This window comes from Cavia porcellus, unplaced genomic scaffold, assembly GCF_034190915.1.
Source record: "Cavia porcellus strain 051 isolate PalLab524CR breed Dunkin Hartley unplaced genomic scaffold, mCavPor4.1 scaffold_6, whole genome shotgun sequence".
Classification (NCBI taxonomy): Eukaryota; Metazoa; Chordata; class Mammalia; order Rodentia; family Caviidae; genus Cavia; species Cavia porcellus.
The window spans coordinates 21,172,424-21,197,886 of NW_026947489.1; the positions used below are offsets into that span (position 1 = coordinate 21,172,424).

Sequence of the window (25,463 nt, forward strand, 5' to 3'; positions counted from 1 at the left end):
TCTGGATCAAGCCAGAGAACTCATCTCAGATCTCAGGAGCCATTTCTTGTTTTCCATTAGCAAACTCAAGCAGGAACAAACCTTACTTATCTCAGATGGTTTCTCTTGCATGCAGGCACTCAGCCATGCATACGGCCACCAAGCAACTGTAAAAAACCAGAACATCATGGATCAGAACTGTGGTGCACATCCACACGCATACACAGACGCCCCACAGCCCTAACTGGCAACACATCTATTTAAAAATTATTTTTAATCAACAAAAATTGTATGTATTTATGGGATACAGCACCATGCATGGGATACATGCATACATAGTGAAATGGCTACATCAAGCTAAGCAACATATGGATCCCCTTACATGCTTATCTGGTAGCAAATCTAAGCTCTTTTCTGGAAGTCAAAACTGTTTTAACAGTCAGGAGTATAGGGTTCCCTCACTAAGATCTTTTGTTATGAAAACCCAGTTTTTTCTTTCCTAAGGTAGAAGAGAAGTATAGAGGAACCAATGCTAAGAGGAAACCAGCTAGGTATACGGTAATAGCAAAGGATTCTTTCTCTTTCTTCATTCTAATGAGTCATGAAGATGGGTTCTTTCAGAGGTCAACACAAAAAGCTGGAACTCAATTCAGCTCTAAGAGACTATTTCTGTCCATGCTTTGAGATATCCACACCTTCAGAGTGAGGAATGGGCTTCAAGGAGTCTGACAGAGGAGTTTCAGGCAGTGATTTCTGATCTAGGGCTGACCAGCCTGAAAGGAGGTTGTTTGAAACCTGAGACAGTCCATTTATTTTTTTATTTTTTTTATTGTTACAATCCTGAAGTGTGTGTTGGGGGAAAAATGTTTGCATTGCTTCAAATATCACTTCCCCTGTCCAGCTGCACGGCTCTCCATTTTGTCTCCTGCTCCGTCTCTTATAGCCTCATCGTGCCTTGATAGTGTGTCCCTGTGCGCAGTCCAGGAATTGTATTTCACGTTACTCAAGTGTTCTATTCTTAGGTAAGCCCATGCAAAAGCAGTCTCAAGCTCATAGAATTTTAGAACCGCTTGAGGGATAAATCAGTCTTGCCGAATGCCTATTGAATACTAGAAGCGTTAATCTCATCAGCTACTATTTCTCCCCAGTTGCCAAATGCGATGGAGAATACAGAGAGGTTAAGTGCCTCAAATTCTCGATCCTTCTGCCTCAGCCACCTAGAGTGCTGGCCTAACCCTACTTTATTCCAGGTGGCCTCTTACTGGCAAGGATGAAGACAGACTGAAAGGACAGTGAGCCAGAAGCTGAGGTCTAGACGGCTGCATATCCTCATGCCCTTCCCCAGCCAGAAGGACTCTGCTGCCACATCCTTTCATCTCCCCCTGTCCTGGAGAACCACTACCTAGCCTCTCTTCTTCTCTCTTTTTTTTTTTTTTTTTTTTTTTTTTTGTACTGGGGACTGAACTCAGGACCTCGTGCTTGCCAGGCAAGTGCTTATGCCACTGAGCTAAACTCCCAGCCCAATCTCTCTTCTCCTTTTTGACCCCAAGAATACCACACTGTGTCCCGGTCTAGAGATGCCAGTCCTTCGGTCTGGATCCATCAGAACTCCACAGATGAGCTACCAACCAACCTTCCTCTTCCCATTCCCAGAGAATACCTGATCTCACCTAATGCCCCCCGCCCCCAGCTTGCGGTCACAATCGCCCCTCTTCAGCCTTTCAGCATCAACACAAAACAACTCCCATCCTCTAACCCTGCTCCCTTTTTCCCCGCCCCCTCCGGGCGGACCTTACCCAATAGCATCTTGGCTCAGGGGACCAAAGACGTCAAAAGCAACCAATTGTCGAAGAACTGTCCTTTATGGACGCCGGTCTCCATTCTGAGGAGCAGCTCTGCTGACCAATGGACTGCCAACAAGGTGCAAAGAAAGCGCAAGGGCTAGTGAGTAGCACTGGAGCTACCCAATGAACAGGCGGGTTCCGGTGGTTAGGGGCGTAGCAGAGTCGGTCGCTAGGGGCGTGGCAGCAGTTGCCTGGGCGGGGCCGGTAGCGGCGGGAGACGCTCAGGCCAGGGGTTCCGGCTGCATTTCCATGAGCGCAGCCGGCAGCCGCGGAGCTGCGGGGACCTGACTGTGGGCGAGCTGGGCAGCTGTAGGCATCCACGTTCAGGTAAAGCCACTGTCGAGCGAGTTGCGAGGGCCGGACATCGTGCCCAGGAGCTGTCGGGCCCAAAACCCAAGCCCGCGGTCTCCAGTGTGGCCCGGGCCGTCACCCCGCAGGCTGCGCGTCCGGGGTCCTCGAGGGCTCTTAGGGGGGCTGTCTCTTGGCGCCGCAGGGGTCCCCAGGGCGGGCTTGCTCAGCGACTAGGGGAACCCGGACGGCGGGGGATACGCCTTCCGGAAGGTCCTTTGTCCCCTTGTGTTCCGAGAGCTGAGGTGGGGACAGCCCCGACCGCGGCCTCCCGGCGGCCATCCCGGCCCCCGTCGTGCGCACTCCTGGGGCCTTCAGGGATCGAACTCGGGGGTCTGCGGGCCCAGGCTCGCAACCAAGATCCAAGGTCCTCAGCTGACCGGGAAGGACCTCGGGGCCTAATCACAGCCCCGGAAATTCCAGGAGTCTCTGCCTTTGGGGGCACCAGGGGCGCACCCGGGACCATCGTGTTCAAGTTGTAGGGAAGCAGCTCGGAGGCTTAGTGAGCAACCCACTCGGAGGCTTAGTGAGCACGGCCCACGCGGTGACACTGTTCTAGGCTGTTCGTGGGCTTCCCACGGCGAGAGCTGTCCAGCAGCTCTGGAGGCGATCTGTCCGCCAGGCCATCAGCCAGCACCGCGACCTTGGAAATGTCCAGGCAGGGCCCAGCCAGATGACAGCCACCTGTCAGGGATGCTTGGGAAAGACTCCCAAGGGAGGAATGCATGATCCATCTGTAAGGCTCTTCTCCACCCACTGAGGCACTCTGGGTTCCATCTAATGCCTACATGGGGGCAGACACCTCAAAGGGGGGGGTCCATTAAGTTCGAAGTGGGTGTTAAATTCACCCATGATAAATTCCGAAGTTTCAGCTCTCAAGTGTGGGTGTGAACAAAGAGAATGGATGCTACCAAAAGATATACCAAAAGATAAATAAGCCAAATGATTTGTTTCAGCACCATAAAAGGCCTTAATTTAAACTACTGTGGATTTGGTCTTCCTAATTCCTCTATTTCGGTGGCAACCGTTTGTCAGTTTCATCTGTGTTCTAGAAACCAAACTCAGAGGTAGTTTCCAGGAACAGGGTGGGAAGAGGGACCTCCAGAGTCTGCAGGTTTGGCAGAGTCAGCACAATTAGTGCCCAGCACATTTCAAGGGCCATTTGGTTGCAGTCTTATTAAGCAGAATCCAAAAGAGGGACAGTCTATTTCCCCCTCTTCATTACCTTCTGTCATTTGCCTGCACAGAGAGGACATGAATTTCTGAAGGTCAGAAGGCAGAAAAAGAATCTTAACATCACTTGTTGCCTGAGGATGAATTAACCTTTAAGTAACCAGTCAGAAAGCAGGCCAGTCTGCATAGCGCTGATTGTCGGCATGTGCTTTTTTGACATTTTTAGAGCCAAAGACCTGAGATAGAGCTCACCCAGTTCAACCTTCTCAATGCATAGGCAAGGAAACAGGCCAGTGCTCACAAGGCTGGCTGGTCAGCACAGAGCCATGACTAAGGGTTGATTTTTTAAAAATCATATATTTGGATAGCAATCTCTCATTTTCTCAGTGTTTAAGATTTGGGGGAGAGGTTGGGAGCACAGATTTTGGTATCTGAGTACCTGGGTGTAAGTCTTAGACCTGCTTTTACTTAGCTGTGTAACTTTGGGTGTTAGCCTCTCTGTGAAACAAGAATGAGATGCTACTCTGGTTAGGAAAGTTTTTGCAAAGTGCACGAATTATTATATTGGAAGCATTTAGAACAGTGCCTACTGCATAGTAACCACTATAGATTTTCCGATTAGACTGTTGTTACCTTTTAATACCACTTTTTCCCCCATATCTATCCCCCAGTATTTTTCCATCTTCCTTTGGCCCCAAATCATTAAACTTATCCTAGATTTCATTTTAGTGTAGACATCTGTGGGGGTCCACAAGTCACACTGTATTTTATTTCCACTGCCACTAAACTACATCCCGAGCCCTTTTTATTTATTTACTTATTTTTTGAGGCAAGGTCTGAGTTCCTCATGCTGGCCTTGAACTTTCAATCCTCTTGCCTCAGCCTCCTTGGTAGCTGGGTTTACACATATAAGTCACTACACTTGGCTGCATTTTATTTTTTATGTAGTTTTCTCTTTTTTAAAAATTGATTTTATTGATATACTTTTGATATACATAATGATCACATTCATCATAGAGAATTTCTTCTTATTTAATCAGATAATTCAGTTTCTCTGTTAGTCGTTCCCTTGTGATTACTCTTTTTAGATGGGAATTTTTAAAAATTATCTTTAAAGGGGATGAGAAGGACTCTCTCCAAGTGATAAACAGAGTCTGTGATGATATTTATCTCCACAACAGCCTTCCAAATATGTGCAGCCTTCCTCCCCAGTTGTCAGTGTAAGGCAGCTTGATTATAAATGGATGAACATTTTTAGATTAAGATTTCATGAGCCACTGTATTAAGTGCTTTTCAGAAGTTCAGGGATCGTATGTCAAATGCATTTAAGCAAGTTCCTTAGTCATTTAAGTAGGGGGAGCAGCGGCAGGGCCTGCCTGGCCTGGTAGAAAGAAGCATGTGACGAGTTCTGGCTGGTAATCTAGCTTGTCACTGGCTTATCTGCATTTTGCCTGTTCTCTTCCAGAGCTTGAAATAAACCAAATGGCAAGTGCAAGGGAGAATTCTTTTCCCCTCCCTGCTAGCTGGAGAAGGTCCCATTCTTCCCTTTCTACTTTCACTTTCATTCCCTGACTGGTTTTGATAGTGGGCCCCTCAGCTGGTCAGCTGGCTCCCTTCCGCTGAAGGGATGCCTGTCACCTTTTATTTTTGTGCAGAAATCCAGTCCCCTTTGCTTGTGCATTCCTTGTTTTCTTTTAACCTGTGAACTTCATTGAACCAAAGATGATCGCTTTTTGTTTTATTTTTGTATTTTTTTATTGTAAGGAGAATAAAACAAAACAAAACAGAACAAAGCAGATCAGAACAATGCAATCAACATAGGATTTCAAAACAACAGGAAATCAACAGTGGTTATCATAATGTCTCTTGTTTTCTTCAAAATAGTTGTCCACATCTTCACACGTAATAAATTCAAACAAGACAAGAATAAAACCGTTCAAAACCATTCAAAACAAAACAATAAAAGCATTACAGGCCTTCAAAACCAGACAATAGGAAAATAACAATGGCTACCATGTTTCTTGTTCTCTTCAAAATAGCTGTCCATAACCTTCACAGATACTGAAATGAAATAATACAAAACAGACTAAAGCCAATCAAAACAAAGAATAAAAGCATTCCTGGACTTCACAACAAGATGATGGGAAATCAGCAGTGGCTACTATAATGTCTCCTTTTCTTCAAAGCAGCTGTTTATACCATCACACATAAATAAAATCAATTCTTGTAAACTTTTGGAGAAGTTCTAGGCATGTATTGATCACACCTTTTCCCTTATTTTTCTCAAGAGCTGGTTCTGAGTTTCAGCTTTTTGTTTAAGCGGTTGCCTGTGTATTGATGTGGGCTCTTTCTCACAGTGCTTTGGCAGAAGGGCTTCTTATTTGTTCATATTCCTCGCTTCATCCTTTCCCACATTTCTGCCAGGAATCCTAGGCAGGGCCCACATGCAGTAGGTACACTGCTTCCCACTCGCCATGCTCAGAGCTCTTGCCCAGAGAACAACCCTTTTCTGGTCCTTTGGAAGTGAAGGGAAGCGTCTGTCTTATTTTTTGCCTAAAATCTGGCACTGTGAATAGCCCTGGCAGAAAGACATTTCCAACCTAATGAGAGTCCTGCGTGGTGCCCTTACCTACTCCTTACGATATTCCGATTCTTGTTGGGGAATGAGTTTGGAGCCCTCTTTGACCAGCTGAAGACTGTAGATGTCATGGGGTGTGAGGTGCTTTAGCCTTTCCGTCTCATCTTGGGCTAAGCTGACCCGATGAGAAGTGCAGTGGAAAGGCAGGTGCCCCCGACGTGGTCTGGCATGGGTTCCAGTGAGTGATCAAGGCCATCCTTAACCCCTCTGCTTCCAGTCCTATATGGATACACAGGTGCTGACATTATTTCCCTAAGGATCCTTTTCCTATGTACAGATTTATTCTTGTGTCTTGTTTCCAGGGCATTGTATTTGGGGATTAAAGGTTCTCTGTTTACAAAATGGCTGATGTGGACAGCTGCAGAGCCCTGCAGGTCCCTGTGAAGTGTGTGTGCAGCTCCTAACCCAGGGACCACTCTGATCTTTTGTGGTAGTTAAGTAGCAGACAGGTGAAGACTTGATTAAAGAATTGGAATATTGAAGCCCTTAGCTTTGGGTGATTTTCTTTGGTTGTCTTTAGGTGGAGATTCGTTAAGTTCAGCCAAGCAAGTATTTGCTGTGTGCCAAGAGCACGGTCAACACGGTTGATAATAAGTGTTCTTGTGGTATAAAACGTGTTTTGTTTTAAAATCACTCATATTTTAAATGCATGTGTTCAATCAGATTTTGTTTTTCCAAGACAGCTAATACATTGTGTGATGAAAGAAAATATCTCAAAGGCACAAAAGGTCAGATAAGGAATGATCTCTGTCCATCCTTGCTCCCTGCCACTTGTTTTCCCCCTCAGAGGCAACCAGTGTCACTGATCCCTTCATCCTCCCGAGGTGGTCTGTGCACCTCGAATATATTTCATACATCCAGAACAAAGTTGTTAGGGAGTATTCTGCCTACCCATCCGTTTCACACAAGCAGTGGTGCGTTATGTGCATACTGCTTGGAACCTTGTTTCTTTTTTCCTTAAAGATTCTTGGCAGTGTGAAAAAGGCTTCTACATCACTGCTTATGAAGGCTGTCTATGTTGGATATTTGTTTTCTGTTTCTGAGGGTGCCGAGAAGCAGCCTTACTTAGGCAGCAGCTTTAAAATGGAGATCGTAAAGCATTTTGTGGCTGTTGGGGCACAAATGTTTTTCTTTTTTTTATTTTTTTCTTTTTTTGTCTTTTTCCTTTTTATCGGTACCGGGGATCGAACTCACGACTGCCTGCTTGCAAGGCAGGTGCTTATGCCGCTGAGCTAAACCTCCAGCCCCACAAATGTTTTTCTTTTCTGGGTTCTGCAGCAGGGGACTGAGAAGGGGTAAGGGCTGCTCCTCAAGGTCACAGTGTGGAGAGAGCTGGGCGTTGGACAGTGAGCAGCCAGGAGACCTGTGGCCCTCTGCCAGGATGTCCTGGAAGTGGTGGGTGGAGGGCTTCGCTGTTTGCTCTCTGGTCTCCACAGGAAGTCTCCTGGCCTCTCAGATGCCCATTTCCAGCATCCCTGTTGTGTCTGGCCCTGTATCTGCACGTCAGTACCCACTGTGTTGTCCTCACCTTTGGCCATCAGAGAGGAGCCCTGCTTTTTATCACAGGACTTCCTGTTTGGAGAGCATTATTAAGTGTCCCACCCCATTTTTTCTCTCAGCCCAAGAAAAAGGAGCTCTTGTACTTGCCCCTCCGTAAAATATCTTCCCCAAACCATGTATAGTTTTTTGCTCTCCTTGGAAGGAATATTTCCGAAGACCTCCAAATCACTTTAGCTCTTCCAAGGTGTGGCCAGCACCAGCCTTGCTAACAGAGGCTTTCATGAACACTAACTCTGAGACCAGTGTTCTGGTTCTTCATGTTGGAATCTCTATGGCTACACTTGTATTTAAATAACCCCATTGAGTTAAACATGGTCTCACAGTCTTTAGTGGCTCCCAGATGTTAACTGTGGATTTTGTTTTGTTTTGTTTTTCCTTTTTGAAAGTAGCTTAACTTTTATCTTGATTGTGTTTGCTTCGAGTCTGATTTAGAACCACCTTGAAATTGAATGTTCAGGGTGTTAGTCAGCTAGTCTAATCTAGAGACCTTACTTCCTGGGCTTGCTACGCGCTGGGCAGCCACAATGTCCTTCAGCAACACCACAAATGCTATGCTTAGAAGAGCACAGCTCACACTATGCTGTTGCTTATACTCTTTTCCATCTCTCCTAGGTAAAACATTGGGGTGAGAAACAAAACAAAAATAAAAAACAACCACCTGGGGCAGGGATTTAGCTCAGTGGCAACACTGCCTGGCAAGAGTGAGGTCATGAGTTCAATCCCCAGTACCCTCCCAAAAAAAACCAGTTGCCATATTTTTTGCCTAGTTATTGTAGGCGTGTATTGGTGTACCATTTACTTAGTCATTCCAGTGAGAACACTAAAAAACAAAAATCAGGAAGTCCAACATCGGATTGTTACAATTTTAATTTTCAAATAAAGAAATACAGAAGCCCTGGCATCTCTCATCACCCCCATTTCATTTAAGAAGAAATGTTTCAGCATCCAGAATGTTTGAAGGTCAGTATCTCAGAAGAAAGAGCACCTTCTAAACAGGCAGTATGGAGCCTGGTAAAGGCTGAGTTAATGGCCATTGAATTGTGGCATTTAGGAGGCCTAGAAGGGAAAATCCTATTCAGGGAGGGGCTTTACATTTTCAGCTGCTTTAGACAGTGATGGCTGTGCTCTTGCTGGGAAGCCGGGCCATTTCAGTTAGTGGGAAGAACCTGCCAGTGGAACTATCTGTTGGAATCTTGTTTCCATTGTTTTGAGGAAGTGTGGACTACACAGAGATATGCAACTAGAAATTGCTCTTTGGCTCCTTGAGCTCCAGATTTGTTCGTGTGTGAAATGCTGTGCTATGGCTGTTAACAACTGAGGAGTCAGAGGACGCTAAGTCTGGACCTCACCAACCAACTGGAATTAATAAGGCCCTGTGGCAGTTCTTTCAAAGCACGTGTTTAAACTTATTAAATTCATGATGTAGAATGTCAGGTAATGATTCAGATTGTTTTTGAGATACAATATGACTTATCATTCATGACCCCAGGACGGTTTAATCTCTTTCTTACAGCCGTATCACGTTCTCCTTGTGCTAAGGAATTCCCTGCCCAGGGTCCACGGTACATTCTTGAGATCCTTGGATAGATAAATATTAGATAGCTATTATCCTTATTAGATAAGGGATGCGCACACTTTTCGGTTTCATGTTAAATGGAAGCATTTTGAAGGACTGCCCTGGAATACTGGGATACTAATACTGATGTTACCAGGGTCTGCCCACGTGACCTCAGTGTCCTTCCTTCGTGAAGTTCTGATGAGTTGGAGCCAGGCAAACTCCAGAGTGGGCTGAGCACAGAAGTGATGCACTGGCATCAAATGAAGCTGGATGACAGCTCAGCGCACGGTGCAGATGCGAGCTGCAGCAGGTGTCCCAGGAGAGAAGAGTGGCAGGAGAACGGGGTTGGCATACCTGCGCCCAGTGGCCTAGGCTCTCAGGACTCAAGGGGCCCTGGGAGCGTGAGGCCACACAGACTTTGTCAGCAGGCATGGCGGGCTTGAAAAGTCTTATTCTCATTACATCAGTGTGGTTCATCAGAATTTCATTGTTTGAGAAATTTTCCGCATGCCTGTTTGTAAATATGCTTTAGTCTCCATAACTGTAAAAATGCTGCAGAAGTTTATTTTTGATAAATAATAGATAAAAGTAATTCAATTTAAATTTAAGAATTTTAATACCAAGTGATTTAACCAAGGGGATCTGGCAGGACTAGTGTTTCCCCTCAGCACTGGCCAGTAGGTTTCTAAATTTGACAGACCCCAGTGCAGGAACCTGGAAGGCTGCAGTGTCTCTGATGTGTTGAGCATGGCTCTTTTTCACATGCCAAACTCTAGAAATCTTGAGTGCAAATGAAGGGTTAGTTGGCTTCATAGGGTTTTTGCCTTAGGGAGATCCTGTTTGTTTAGACCTGGAAAGTGTTGACATGATTCAGAGAGTTTGAGAAACACTCCCAAGTAGAACAGCAAAAATTATGGCTAGGTTTGGGAAAGGTGTTTTATGGAGGCTGTGTGCACACACAGCTAACACTTACTGTTCAACACTAATGGGATAGGGCCTTCCCAAAGCGATTTATTTTTGGATTGTGCAATAAAGTTTATTTATTGATATTTGTATGATCTGAATATTTACCAGGGTGGTGCAACTGGCAGCAATCCAAAGCTTATTTAGTGTCAGACAACTTCACCGCAGCTGAAAGTTTGGGGGTGAGCTTGGACTTCAATGGCTGCCAATATTTGTCCTGATGAAAAGTAATCACTTATTCATTTATTATTTTTTATTATGAGAATTATAAAGGCATAAGAAGTACACAGTCAGGCCTTGTCACCATCACCAGCTTTACTGATAATCATAACTGGAGGAGGTTCCTCTATTCCCCAAGCCACTTCCTCTGCATGCATTTATTTTGAGGTAGATTTTAGACTTCATATAGTTGCATATATATATATATATATTTCCAATATATCTTTTAAAGATATAGGCTATTTTAGTAAATATCCATTATAACATTTTAAAAAGTTAATAATTATGTTAATGTCATCAAATATCCAGTCATTGTTCAAATTTCCAGTTGTTTAAAAATCTCAAGTTATTTAAGTTTAGTTTTTTGAATCAGTATTCAAATTAAGAATCACACACTGTGACTTGTTGTTCTATCATTTTTGCCTTTCTTTGGGTCCCCATTTCTTTTCTTCTCCTCTTAATGAAGAAACTGGGTACCTTGTAGAGATTTATTTCCTTTTGTACAGGTATTACATACACTCTTTACCATGATACAACACGGTAAAGAGTGAAATCCAGCATTTCCCCAAAAGCAATGACTAGAGAAGACTGTTATTAGTACCTTGTATATTTTTTCCAATTTATAAGACAGTCCCTCTCCCTTGGACAGTCGTTGATGTCACCCATCCATGATTATTATTGACTCTAAATGCAAAGCTGGGTGTTATCCTGAAATTGTGAAGTAGAAGTTGACTTTGTTACCACAGCGCTTCTAAGAGGCGTCCAGATGCTCCTGTGGGCCAAGTTTGGGCTAAACTATTTTATGCATAGTGCAGCAAATACATGTTTATATCCATGTCTTTTCTTTTTTATGTAACTGGTAGCCTATTGTACACATTTTCTGCTCCTTGCTTTAGTCACTTAGCATAGAATGATGCATTTTAACCAACTGCCACATGTATTGTTTGACACCCTACCAACATTTCAAATGTATCCAAATTATTGTACCCAAAAAATTGGGGGAAATACGTTATTTCTAGGACTGTGCAAGTCCTAGAATCTTCATTACTAGGAAGGTTTTTTTTTTTTCTTTCTTTCTTTCATTCATTTGTTTAGCAGGCAATAATGAAGTTCTTTCTCTTGTGGACGCTCTGCGGGGACTGTGCTGTCAGGATGGTTTTGGGGCCCTGAACTCGCTGTGCACTCCCTCACTTGGCCCAGGGAAGGCCGTCCATGGGTGCGTACTAAGCTTCAAGTCCTCTGTACCTCCCGATATGGCCTACACTGTATTCACACTGCAGACTTCAGCGTTTCGTGTGCCAAATATCCTGGCTGCAGTTCCTCCTCTATTAGCATCATGTAAAATAAGTGCTCTCTCATTCTTGTCAATGACAATGAAAAATGTGCCCTTCACAATAGTAAGATGACGGGAAATGCCAAGTAGATGATAGGCCGGGATATTTTCCTCAGCTTAGAAAACAATCGCTTTCCCTCACTCTGTCATTAATACTACTGGCCTGTGATTATTACTGACTTTACACACAAAGCCAGATATTGTGCTGAAATTACTAAGTGAAATCTTGACTTTGTCCCCATAGATCTGCTCTCCATAGGAGTGTGAATTTATGTCTCTCTCTGACTTTTGTCGAGGGGTTTGGAGTGGTGGGATCCATTCAGCTCTGCAGAGGGTTTCTAACATGGGGAGGTACCTTCCTTCTCTCTGTTCCTAAAGCCTTAGGCAGCGAGGACCCCCACGCCTCAGTTTCCTTACGTAGATTCAAAATAACTCACTTAGCTGTTGTGAGTACTGAATGAGGTCATGTCTGAGAATATGCTTTAAATTATGTGCTTGGTCTCCATTGTCGATGCCAGTACATTTTGTGATTTAAGGAATAAATGAAGTAATATGTTAAAATCACAACACTTGAGAAACTGCAGAGCCCCCCTTTTGAAAATTTTGTTATTATCCACTTCTGTCATTGGTGTGAAGATATACAAGTTAGATCCTGAGTTCAATTCTTAATACCAAAACCAAGAAATGACATATGAGTTAAAGACAGTGATATCCAGCCAAAGAGCACTGCTGTGCCCCATCCCTAGCCTCTGATTCCCAAACTGTGGCAGCTGATACAGAAACTGATGGTCTGGAAGCTCCTGTGATTAAAGTCACAAGTCAGAGAGGAGGAGCCTTGCGTTTGCCTTTCTGGTGAGTACACTGCCACACGTTCACACTGTGGGTGTTTTTAATTTTTATTGCTCTAGCAGGATGCACTGGTGTGGGTTCTGGGCCTGCTCTGCTTCATGTATGCCTTAGCGACTCTGCACAGAAGACCTTATTATTCTCTCTTAATGATAAGGACACTAAGGTGTCACAGGTTAAGAAACTTTCCCCAAGGGCCAGGGAGATAGCTCAGTGGCACAGTGTCTGCCCGGCCAGGGTGAGGTTGTGAGTTGGGTCCTCGATACCAAAAAAAAAAAAAAAAAAAAAAAACCCTTTCCTTGAGTCACACAAGTAGTGTGTGGTATAGCTGTGACCAGGCCGGATTTTCCTGTCCCCAGAGCCATGAACTGCCATTAATGCATACCAGAGAAAGCCTCACTACATAGTGCAAGTCTTTGTAACCCCAGTTGTTCTGACCTCTTCCTCAAATTTGTTTTCAGACCACCACACCGACATTGGATGGCGGGTTTTTTGATTTTCCTTAGATGTTGAAAGGATTCCACCAGCATTGTGGTCTGGGTTAACTTAGGGTTAATGCTATTCTGACTTACACTTTCTAGACCAAAGCAGATCATATCACATAGTTAGGAAATCCCATTCACAGTTTTGTTGCTTTGGGTGCTTAGACTGAAGGGTGAGAGTCACAGGCCTTCTATGCTATTCCACTGTTTACCTGAACCCCAGCAGCGGATGGAAAGGTTTGCACCTCCTCTCCCTGTTGGGGCCTTTTCTTCATTCTGCTACATAGAATAGCCTGGTTTTGCTTTGAATTATCTTTCCTCCTGTGAGACAGCAGTTCTGAAATAGATTTATACCTTTTTCAACCTCGTAGGATGTTCTTCACACAAACAGGGAAAAGGGGAAGAAATATGGCTTCGAAAAATAGCTCCTTTGAGTGTGGAAAGACTCTTGTTTGGGATAAGACAAGGCTGAAAATTCTTGTTTGGGACAGGTAATTATTTGGGTGAACTTTAAGATGTTCTTTAAAATGTTCAAAAGCTGCTGATGTCCCAGGTCACACTGAGCTTTCTCTCAGGACACGGTGGTGTGGTGGGTACCCTTAGAGCCCCAATGGAATCGTCTCCTGTAACAGAATCCTGTTCAAGGGATCACAGTGGGGATGTTTTGGGCCACTGCCTTTCCCACAGACTCAGCCAGCCAGTAAACATTTACAGATGCCCAGTACGTGCTCAACACCCTTTCAATCTACATAGAATTTAAATGGGAAGATTGAATTAGAAGGATGTCTCAGAATCCCCAGTAGTGATGAAACAGATAGGAATCGTCACTTTTGTGTAGAGATGAGAGTAGCATGTTTTCTAATTGCATTTATAGAATCCAAAGGGGGCACTGGGATCTCAGGGCCTGGGGGAGAGGATGGGCCCCCGTGAGGCTCCCATTCAGCAGGTATGAAAGTTGGTCGGATGCTATTGAGGACTGCTGGTGGTAGGTGACACCATTTGATCAACTCAGCCATGGGGCTGAGAACATAGAGCCAGGGACAGGCCTGTCATACTGCAGCCTCTAGTCAGTCCCTCACAGGCACAGATGGCATCATCTCGGGCCCCAGGCATGTGGCCACGCAGCCTACCCGAGGCACCATCCTCCCTGCTGGAGCCTGGAATGCCCCGTGTAAGAGTCGCACTGCGGCTTCACTCCCCGATGACTCACTGTCCCTCTACCGTGCCATCTCTCTCGCCCTATTGTCCCTGCATCATGTGCATGCCTACTTCATGGGGTTGCCTGGTGCATAAAGGCAGACCAGAGGTGGACACAAGAGCAAACCATTGCCTCTTACAACTGATAAAATCAAACAACAAAAGTTGACCGAAATGAACAGAGAATTGGGCATTGTGGCCCAATTCCCTATAATCCCAGCCTTCAGGCTTGAGGCAGGAGGATCACTGTGAGTTTGGGGCCAGCCTAAATTACTGTATCAAAAAAACAACACACACAAACAGAATCAACAGAGAAAGCCTGCTGGTGGGTCAGGGTGGCAGTGAGGACTTCCCCTCAGTCTGTGAAGAAGGAAGAGGAAAGGCTTCCTGAAGGGGAGATCAGAGGAACAGTGGGCTGTGGACTGCAGTGTGGGGAGATGCAGGCATCTGAGGGTGTGAACTTCTGTCAAATCCCCAAGAGTGCTTCCTTCTGAACAGCTATTTTTCCAGGTTGCTCTGTGTCCTCAGTGCAGAAGGCTAATATCTGTGCTCTTTGTATGTAAAAATTCCTGACGCAGTTACTTTAAAACTAACATTTTTCTAATCTTGATGTTTTTAATAAGGCAGTTTTCCTCTAAAGAATTCAAAATATTTTACAACCCTTATTTTGAGCATATTTGTGGATATTTATAATTGTAAAGTATTTTTAGCACACATAATTTCATCAACTTCTTTCCCATAATAAGGCATAATGAATTTCCCTTCTCTTGTTTTTAGAGGAAAACACAAGCTCTCAGGGTTTAGATGACTCACCTAAGATTACTTGGCCGAACCTGGTCTGAAACCCAGGTCCTCTGATTCTCAAACCTGTGTCAGTCAGTTATACCACATGGGCTCTTTGTCTAAACCTCAGAATTCCCAGAAAGGCCAAGTGTCCTGCCCAGAGCTGCACAGCATGTTGGGTAGGGGGAGATAATTGTAGATGCTGCTGGCAGCAGGGGATCCCCTCTCTCCTCTGACATCAAGAATCCAGCACTTCTGTATCCTTCCGATTGTGTTGTGTCCTAGAAGGTGGGGTGAGGCCCTTTGAGCTCTCAGTAGCTAGTCTGGGAGGGGCTTTCTCAATGCTAGGCAATGGGGCTGGCTCGTTCAGCACCCATGCGTGGCCACCTCACGGCGACTTTTCACTGTTAGCCCGAGGCCCTGAGCACAAATCTGTCCTCCATATTTGCTGGTGGTATCAGTCTTCTAAGAGTTGGTCACCCTGAAACCCATATGACCTCCAAGCCTGGTGCTTTGAACTAGCAGGAGATCCTGTTCAACTTGTGGCATCTGAGGAATTTATAAAGCAGAGGTAAGGAAAGCATCCTTTAGATGCTTGGGAAGTGTCTGCTCCTGCCGCCAGAACCTTCCCGTAGGAAGGACACAGAGCCTGCAGCTGCTTTGCTGTCTGGCCTCAGGCTGCAGGGCGTGGATGCCAAGGCCTGAGAAATTCAGCCTCTAAGGGTAGCTGAGCTGGCAGAGGCAGGCAGGTAAGCAGGCAGAACCCGTCTGTCCTCCGGGGAGGGCCAGGGCTCTGCCTTTAGTCACATCCCCATTCCAGGCCTAGGAGCATAGGTTTTAACAAGTTCCATGGTCTGGCAGAACACTCAGGAATGGGGACTCCTTTGTATTTTTACTTTTATTAATAGGAGTAGGAGAGTAGACGAACTTTTTTGCTGTCGGTGAGACTTTCTCCGCCTGCCTCATTGAGTTTTTTTAGGTGAGGGATCCTTCTGTCTCCGTTTCTTCCTTCTATGTTTGCAAACATGGGTGTGTGGTAGTGGTGGTAGGGGTCCGAGCTCTGTTCTGTTCCCAGGAAGCACTCTCGGAACTTGTTTTGTGCCATGTGTCTAGAGCTACACTTCCCAGCTGTGTCCTTGAAGATGCCAGTAGACTATACTCACTTGAGTTTGTTGGGTTCCGGTAAACTGAGATTTTGCTTTTCACATTACAGAATTTAATTACAAAAACCCATACAGCTTTTTGTGTTTTGTTGTGGTTTTTAAGCACAACGTTTAGCACTTTGGAAGCTCTCTGTGAAAGTGCCTGTCCTCCTCTCAAGTTCTGGCCTCTCCGCAGAGGAAGCACCTGGCGTATGGTTCTCTGAGTGCTCTCTGGCATGGACTGGTTTCTCGGAGACAGCAGAGTTCTGCTTGTGATTTTCCTAAGTGCTCTGAGTTCCTTCTGGAGGAGAAAGCCCTGCTGTTCCTGAAGGGGCAGGCTGGCCAGCCTTCCTTGGGCATCTTAGCGAGGGCATGGGAAAAGTGCGCAAGCAAATGTGCTGTTGACTGGTGACTCAGTCCTCAAGTATTTTTAGTTTAGGGAGTTTCTGTTGTGAAAGTGCCTGGGTGAGTAGCTGTTCCTGACATTTCAATGTAAAGTGCACATGTTTTACTTTGGGTAACTTTCCTTTTAGTGCTAGAGAAAATGGCTTTAAGAGCAGGTTGAGTATGTGTGACCTTACGATTTTACAGAGGAATATGCTTAAATAAACTCTTATCACCTGAGTGAGCCTGCACAAAAAGACAGTTTCAAGATCTTAATTGTTTTTATATCAATACCAGGGATCAAACTCACAACTGTGTGCTTGCGAGGCAGGCGCTTATGCTGCTGAGCTAAGTCCCCAGTCCTTCAAGGTCTTAAATTTGAACAATCAGCAACATTAACATAAGTGTATTTAATTATCTGTCGGTTCTTGCCTCTTTCTTTTACTAAACTATGTCTGGCCTTGTAGGATCTGCTTTGTAAGAGATGTTGACTGGAGCCTTCTTTGTAAGAGACGTTGAGGAGCCTTCTCCTTTCTGGTGCTTTCTATACCCGTCCCTGCTTTGCAGTCGCTCCCAGTTGCTCAGGCTCCAGGGCAGCCCAGGGATTTGGGGTGGCAGCAGCGGGAGGAAAGTAGCTTAATGTTCAACACTAAATGTGTCTTGGTACCTCTTGGAAACGAGATTAGAGTGGGCTGCTAGATTGGATCATGGTGCTGCTGAGCATCTCAGTGCTCTGAGAGGCCAAGGCAGGAGAATTATAAGTCTGAGTCTAGTTTGAACAATTTTGTGACTTGGCAAACATTTTAAATGTTGTAACTTGTCTTAACATTTAAAATAAAAGGGGTAGAGATACTGGGGATGCAGCTTAGTGAGAAGGACCTTGTTTCAATCCCTAGTCACTAATCTCGCAGACAGACAGACAGACAGACAGACACACACACACACACACACACACACTCACACAATACATAAAATACATTTAAAAAAAAAAAAGGCTGGGTGAAGTGGAGTATGCCTGGATCCCAGCACTCTGGGAAACAGAGCAGGGGGAACCACATGTTCAAGCCCAGTCTGGACAACTTAGTGACTTATCAAGAGCCTGTCTCAAAATGAGAAACAAAAAAGAACTGGGGGTGTTGCTCAGTGCAAAAGCCCTGGATTCAATCCCCAGTCCCACAAAACAAAGAAAAAACGGGATTGGTCCTGTTGTTGCCAAGGTTTACCCATCACTTCGGGCTGTAGGCAGTGGTAGAGGGAGAAGGGTCTTTCAAAACCTGGAGTGCCTGAGTACCCCAAATACTTCCTCCCACAGAAGAGGCCTAGATCACCATGCTAGGGCTAGTTCTGTGAGCTACTGGCCAAGGTACTGATCTATCCAAGGACATCAGTCCTGATGGAAAGGGCACAGGACCTGTTGTCAGGGATACAGTTTGGGTGGAAGAGGCCCTGTCTGGAAAGCCCCCATGTCTTTCTGAGGGTCCCAGCCCACCGACTAAAGACCTCTGCAGATGGAAAGACATGTTTAGGAGGGGATGCTGGGCCTTCTAGCATCTTCTGTGGCTATGTCAGAGAAAGCCAGCTCCTGCAGCTTGACTTTTGGATATTTCTACTCTAACAGCTCTGATTCCCTTAGTTAAATAACAGATAAGGGGAGAAGCCAGCCCTTTCCCTGCCTGCTTTCTCCTTAGACATGTCATGGTACCTACATCAGGGGGCTTCTTTATGGCCACCAAAAAAGCTGAAAGACTGGGCTTACATAGGGTGGAGACAGATCATGTTGTGAGAGACACATATATGTCAGAGTGCTGTGGCCTTCTGGTGTCCTCTGGACACCCCACGGGGTAGCTGTGAGGGATGAAGTCTGCCAGAGGCCCCTGTGCTGGCTTGCGGGTGGCTGAGCAGGCCTCCCTGCCGGGAGGAGGTCTGGCTGAGGAGCAGCCTGGCCGAGGCTGGGGGACAAGGTGTATGTTAAGGGCCCTCTTTTAGCACAGAAACAGGAACAACAGATTTTAGGACTATTTAGGGGACTTGATGATCACCATCTCTCACTCAGGATCTTAGGAAATCCAACATGGCTCACTGTAGTAGAGTCAAGAAGAGTATCTCTCAGGATTAATTTTAGACTCGTAGGAGGAAGTCCAGTCAGTCAGCCAGTCATTGAAAGGCGAGGCCTTTGTGTTGGCTAGGAAAGCATGTCTTTTGTGGTGATTTCTGTCAGATTACATCATTTACAGAGGCAAAACAGAGAATCTAGTAGTGGTGATGGTAATAACTAGTATTTTGGGACACTTCCTGAAGTAATATGATGGAACTACTGGCATAAACGGTGCTCTTAAAATGTATAAATGCTGAATTTATCTGAAGAAGTGACAAATACGCATGGCTCATCCTGATGAATTTTGCCGTATATGGTCTAAGGAGCAGGGGGGAACGCAGGCGCTGGGTTCTGTGACAAAGCAGAGATTCTTTTACTGTGCTTTTTAGCCAAGGACTGCAATTCTCTCCCTAGAGTCTCAGATGTTTTAAACTGAAAGAAACCTTGGTTGGCATCAACTACTTCTGATCCATTCTGCTCATTTTACACGAGGTGTTTAGGGCGCCAAAGGTCAAGTGACCTTTTCAAAGTCACCAGGCAGGAAGGGATAGAGCAGGGCTAAAGTAGCCCACAAGTCCTAGAACCCCGACTGGAGCTGTCTTTCCTGCTCTGTGTCTTCGTCTTAAATTGATGCTCTTGGCTGTGGCAAGCAGTGGGAAGGGACAGAAGGACAGTCTGGGCCTTTCCCATGGCGGAGATACTGGTTGAGCATGCCTCAAAGACCCAGGGAAACATTAACGCTCTTTTAATGAGCATGTTGGGCATGTCAGTGCCTTGGGTTCCTTTGTTAATGTGGAGACTACAAATAGATTCTAGCTATCAGTTGCAGCGCCCAAAGTCCACCTATACAGTAGAGGCAGGGGTTCAAGGATGAATCAGATGCACAGAAAGCCCAGAGGATCACAACAAGTCCGGAAATGACAACAGAGATGGGATGGGGTGGGTAGACCTTGATTTTCCATCTTCTCAACCCTGTCTCCTAATTTTTCTGACTTTGTTTCCCAGTCCAGACTGCTTTGTGCTCATTTTGACTCAGAAAGGGAGAAGGCACACCAAATAGTGCAGTGCAATCCGAATTTGTTACGTCTAGAACATGTCAGAATATGAATATTTAGTGGCAGTTTTGGTCTAGGAAATAAAAAGCACCATAGAATAAAGCGCAAGATAAATTGAAATGAATATTGTTTTGTTCTAAAATTACTGTAAATTCCTGAATAGATAGATAGATAGGCATGAGTGACACCTCCACACATGTATTTTTTTTTTTTTTTTTTTTTGTCTTTTTCATTTTTATCGGTACCAGGGATCGAACTCACAACCACCTGCTTGCAAGGCAGGTGCTTATGCTGCTGAGCTAAATCCCCAGCCCTCACACATGTATTTCTAAATCCTACACTTCATTCACTGATACCCATTTCTACCTGTTCCATAAATCCTTCCCTGTGTAATCTTTTCCTGAACTTTTTGTTTCTCTCTTTTTGAGCTAGGATCTCACTATGCAGTTCAGGCTGACCTTGAACTTACTTTGTAGCCCAGACTGGTCACAAACTTGCGAGGATCCTCCTGCCTCAGCCGCCTGAGTGCTGGTTACAGGAATGCACCTCCTGTACTATTCTTAGCTCCAAGTTTCTGAAGTATGTAGATCTGTAACATGAACTTTTCTCCTCAGTTAAAATGCGAACTCCACTTAATTGCCATCCTGCATGATAGCTGGCACACAGTAGTTAGGTACCTAAGCCAGCGACATTCAAGGAAGATGCCACAGGGACATGTGGATCCGGTTCAGGCCTGAATCCAGCTGCAGAGGTGGCCCACAGTGACACTAAGTCACTCCTAGGATTGCCTTCCATGAATTTAACTGAGTTTCAAAACCTTGATATTTTTCAAGGGATGCAACAATTACCTGCTATGTTTGCTATTAAAAAAAACAGTTGTAGGAAGACACTATCACAGCACTCAGGTCCCTTTATATAAAGCCACACATATTTTAAAAATAATTCTGTGCACCCCAACGCCCTGTTTCCACTGAGTATGTTGTGTGTCTGGGCCAAGAGCACTGTCTGCCGCTCTCTTTCCATTGAGAGACCACTGGTCTGGCTGGGTTTCCTCTTTCTCCTGACGGTCACAAGGGTCAGAGACGTTCGAGGCTGGATCACACACATAGTTGTTATGTATGTTGATATATGCATTTTCCTTGTACGGGGTTTCTTTCTTATGTATTGTTAATATCTTATTATGTCATGTCTGATGGGGGTTTCTTTTTTTTTTTTATTGGTACCGGGGATCAAACTCACAACTGCCTGCTTGCAAGGCAGGCACTTATGCCGCTGAGCTAGATCCCCAGCCTCACGATGGGGTTTCTTTCTTATGTTTTATTAGTTAGTATCATATCATATCTTATGTCTTATGGTGGCCCCACCTACTTACTAGTTGCTATTTTAAAACTTTTTCCTTCTTTTTTTCTCTTTGTGCAGGGCCAGAGATTGAACCTAAGGCTTCATGCATGCTAGGCATGTGTTCTATCACTGAGCTAATCTAACCCCAGCCCTTAAAGTTTTTTTCTAGTAACAAAAGTATTTAAAATCATGATGAATTTTGGAAAGTAGAAAAAAAAAAAAAGAAATCACCAGTACTTTATAACACATCAATTTAGGTGTACAATATGCCCTTGTGTATCACTGAAAACTACTGAATACAAAGGTCTGGAAGTAACAGTGATGTAAGTGATTCTTGCATGTGGAAGAAATCCTGAGACAGGTGATCTAGGTCTAATATGTCAGGAACACAGGTTACTGTCTTTCTGTTCTGCTGTCATCTTTTTGGGGCTCCTTGGACACTCATTGCCCAAGGTGGCTGTCAGAATTGCACCCATGTTGTCTGCATTCCAAGGAGGCAGGAAGGGAAGAGGGAAGACAGAGGATCAACTCTCTGCCTTTTGAGGAGCCTTCCTAGAGATCACACTGTTATGGCTTAGTTCTAAAATGTTCCCCAGAAGCCTCATGTTCACAAGTGGGGCTTTGGGAGGTGATTGGATCATAAGGGCACCAGCCTCATCAAAGGGCCAATCCATTGATGAGTTCACAGCAGAGGGCTGTGGGCAGGTGGGGCCCTGGTGGAGTAGGTCACTGGGGGTGTGCCTTGAGGGGTGTATCTTTTCTTTTGCTCTCTTCCTGCCCACTGCATGTCTCCGCTGTCATGAGGTAAGCAGCTTTTCTCCACCAGGTTCTTCTGCTAGGATCTTTGTACCTTGGAGCCAGCCAACCAGGAGTCAAACCTCTGAAACTGTGAGACAAAATAAATCCTTCCTCCTCTTAAGTTAACTTTTGTAGGTTTTTAGGCACAGAGACAAAAGGCTGACTAATAGACCAACCCTTCCAAAATTAGCCAGAATTTAGTTCCCTGGACTCAACTAGATGCAAAGGAAGCTGGATTATGATGGTTTTTGCACATTACCAGGTTCTGTTACTAAGGATGAAGGGGAGACATTCTTGGAATCAGCAGTCAGTTACATTTCCAAGTCTTTCTCTGTATCTATCTTATCTATGTGTAGTATTTATTGAAGCCATCTCAAATAGTTAATGGGAAGAGCTAAGAGTATAAGTAGACTTCAATCAGAAGTTAAATATCAGTCAACAAAAGGTACTACGTTTTGTTATCCTATAAGCTTTACCACTCTGTCCTTCCCCCTTTTTCTGTGAATTTTCACTTAATAACATTTTTAAAAAATATTTGATCAATGTAAACATCTCTAGAGCTAGAAGGAACCTTAATTTTCTCTAAAAGTTGCATATCCAATGCTTACAGGGCCCATTCAGGTACTAAAAACAGTTCAGGTGGGCCAGGAGCCAGGGTTGAAGATGATCAGGGGTCCAGGGCCAGTGCTGAGGACCGCAGAGAGCCTCTACCTTACCTTAAGGGCCAGCGCAGCTCAGGACTGTTCTTTGTTACCGTGTGGGAATGCTGGCTCCATCTTGCCAAATCTTAGACTTTTTATTTGAAGTGAAACCAAAACTCTAGATTTTTATCTCAACTCTCCCAGTGTTTATAACTTGACAAGTCGATAATTTGGTATAACCTACCAGTCCATGGACTGCCAGGTTGGGATCTCAGGTCTGCCCCAGGCCTGTTTCTCTGCCAGCAAGCGAACCTAGTCCTGTGGCTGGAGACCCTACTCAGAAATATTTTTCTTGTGAGGAGATCATAAGAATGCAAAGCTGAGCAGGACTACTGGGAAGGTTAACTGAGATTCTGCTTTGACTGACATTTTCTTCTTTATTCTGCTGTGGTGGGATCAGGAAAAAAACAAAAACAAAAAAACCCAAAAAACAAAACCAAGGCTTGAATCTCAGCTCAGATTTTACAGTAATACTTACCAAGCCATTAAGTTTTTTGTTTGTTTGCTTCTGTCTCTTTCTTGCTTTCATGTAGCATAGCACAGTGGTTCAAAGCATAGTCTCTGGAACCAGGGATAGATCGTGGCTTTTCTACTTATCGCCTCGAGCAAATACTTAAAACTTCTTAGGCCTCAGTTTTCTCATCTGTAAAATAGGGTAGTAATCCTATCTATCTGACTGGGCATGGGAAGGATTAAGACTTAGTATGCATGAATTATGAAGAACAGCTCAAAGACAGCATTACGTACACATTGGTTGTCTCCCCACGTTCTTGTTTTGGCTTCCCCTGCTGCCTAGGAATCTATACATTATTATTATTTTTTTTTTTAGCACTCATGGGCTAAGGACTCTGGTTCCTCACCCCACAATGAGCGCTTGCTTCCAGCACCCTTTGGCAGCCAGCCTCTGGGACCCCTGTCCAGGCTCAAAGCTGGAGGTGCTGAAGCCCTGTGCCTGTTGCTTTCAGCTTGGTCTTGAGCTCAGTTCTGGTATATCGTTTCTGAGTCCATCTCTGTTTTACTTTTCTCGGCTCACGTTTTTCCTGCCAAGGCCACATGTTGGGGAGCGAAGGATGCGTCCGCCGGCTGTGCTGTCTTGGCTGAGCCTCACTCAGGTGTTACATAGATACCTGCTGCCTGCGCTACTGTGCACTGCTGCAGGGCACATTAGGAGGTGGGGCATAAAAGGTTGGCTTTAGCCAGGACAGCGAGCCCTGCAGATACCTTGTCCTGGAAGCCGTGGAGAGCCTGCCACACAGGGCTTTCCCCAGCAGGGGTCAAAGTAACCAAATGACCACAAGGACGGCGCATGTGCTAAAGGAATTGCGGGACGTGGTAGTGCACAGTCGGGATCCCAGTACTCAGGAGGCTGAGGCGGGAGGATTGTGAGTCAGCCTGGACTATGTAGTGAGAACTGCTTCAAAACAAAAGAGTTGTCTTTTTCCCTCATGACATTACATGTAGAAAAATTTAGAGTGTTTTTATTTCAACTGAACAGTTATTTTCTCATTCTTTAAATTATCACCCTTGGGTCAGGGATTTGACTCAGCATAAGTGCCTGCCTGGCAAGCATAAGGTCCTGAGTTCAATTTCTGGTCCTAAAAAATAAAAATATCACCCTCCAATCTTTTTTTCATCTTTTAGGTTAATTTGAATAAGAGATCTGATCTGACCAGCCCCAGTGTACAACTCTTCAAGGAAAATTAATATTTGCCCTGAGAGGAACAAGTGACATAGGTATGTTTTGCTAAAACTCGCACTTTTCCTGTTTCTCTCTGCCTCCTTACATGTTAGTATGCATGGAGTAGAAGTGGGAAGGAGAGGTTTCTTTTTAATTCCATAAAAGTTACTACTCTAGGCCAGTGTGCACTGGTAACCCGACCCCTTGCGTTACCCCATCACTGGGCAGTATGTCTTCTGTGCTAGAGATGGAACCCAGAGCCCACAGGCCGGGCAAAGACCCTACTGCTGAGCCACACCCCACACCCTGTGTTACTCTGTTCCCCTTCCAACAAAGAATACAAGGAATAACTTCTCTTCCAGATCCATATTCCCAACACATAGAGAAACTTTGTAATGTCTGGTAGGTTTTTATTGTAGGCCTTCCACTTCCTAGATTTAAAAGCCATAATTAACCAGCCGCTGTCTCCCCTTGGGTATTTGTTGAGCATGAGTCTAACTGGCTTAGGTGACAGGGCTCCAGCAGGGTGAAGGATGGGGTCTGCAGGGTGATCCATCGAGCATCTTCGAGTGCAGTGCTGTGTAGTTTTTTAAGCAATAGGCCTGTTGAGATCTGATTAATGCTGTGGAGCCTCTTCCCCAGAAAACTGCACATGTGCACAAGCTATAATGTTTGATTTCAGGGAGTTTCAGCACCCTAGAATCCCACGGGATCCACAGCCTTCAGATTAAGAATTCTTGTCTTGGAGGTTTATAGACAGCTTCTAGGAGGACCTGACTGACCCTAGAAGTGGAATGAAATGAAGACTTTTAAAAATCTGCTCAACAAGTCTAATGTTGATGCAGTTGAGAGGGCACCCCGAGATCTAGCCTTGATGCAAAATTGTGTCATGGAGGTTTTAAAAAATAACTTTGATTAGGCATGATGGCAAACACCAGGGAATCCCAGGATTGCAAGTTACGACTTATCTAAGCAATTTAGCAAGACCCAGTCTCAAATTTTTAAAAAAGAGCTGAGGATGTAGCTCAATATGAAGGCACCGGCTTTAATCCCCAGTGCCACTAAAAACAAACAAACAAAGCAAAGGACTTTTCTTACCCTGATGGAGGAAGTGTACTTAAACAACTGTGATCACTGATTTTCTTTCCTCAGTGAGTTGAGAACCCTTGCCAGAGATGATCTGCAGTATTTTTAGAACATGTATTTGCTAAAGTTGCCTTGATTTTAGAAATGGGTTCCTGAGGCCTCTCTGGACCTGCCTTAGGTCTTAGGAGCACTGGGTCATCTACACCCCACTTGCTTTTTGGAGATTGTTTGCCCTGTCTGTTTGGTCTCCATCCTTGGCT

At 44.9% G+C, this 25,463-nt stretch overlaps 1 protein-coding gene across 1 annotated transcript in view; it reads left to right on the forward strand.

The window, feature by feature from the left end:
- Nucleotides 1-2,015: 2,015 nt before the first annotated feature.
- Nucleotides 2,016-25,463, forward strand: part of Abhd2 (abhydrolase domain containing 2, acylglycerol lipase) — a 103,242-nt gene continuing 79,794 nt past the window's right edge. The window contains exons 1-2 of the mRNA XM_003475250.5: nucleotides 2,016-2,150; nucleotides 24,081-24,173. The gene's annotated coding sequence lies outside the window, so the exon portion shown is untranslated. The remainder of the gene's footprint in view (nucleotides 2,151-24,080; nucleotides 24,174-25,463) is intronic.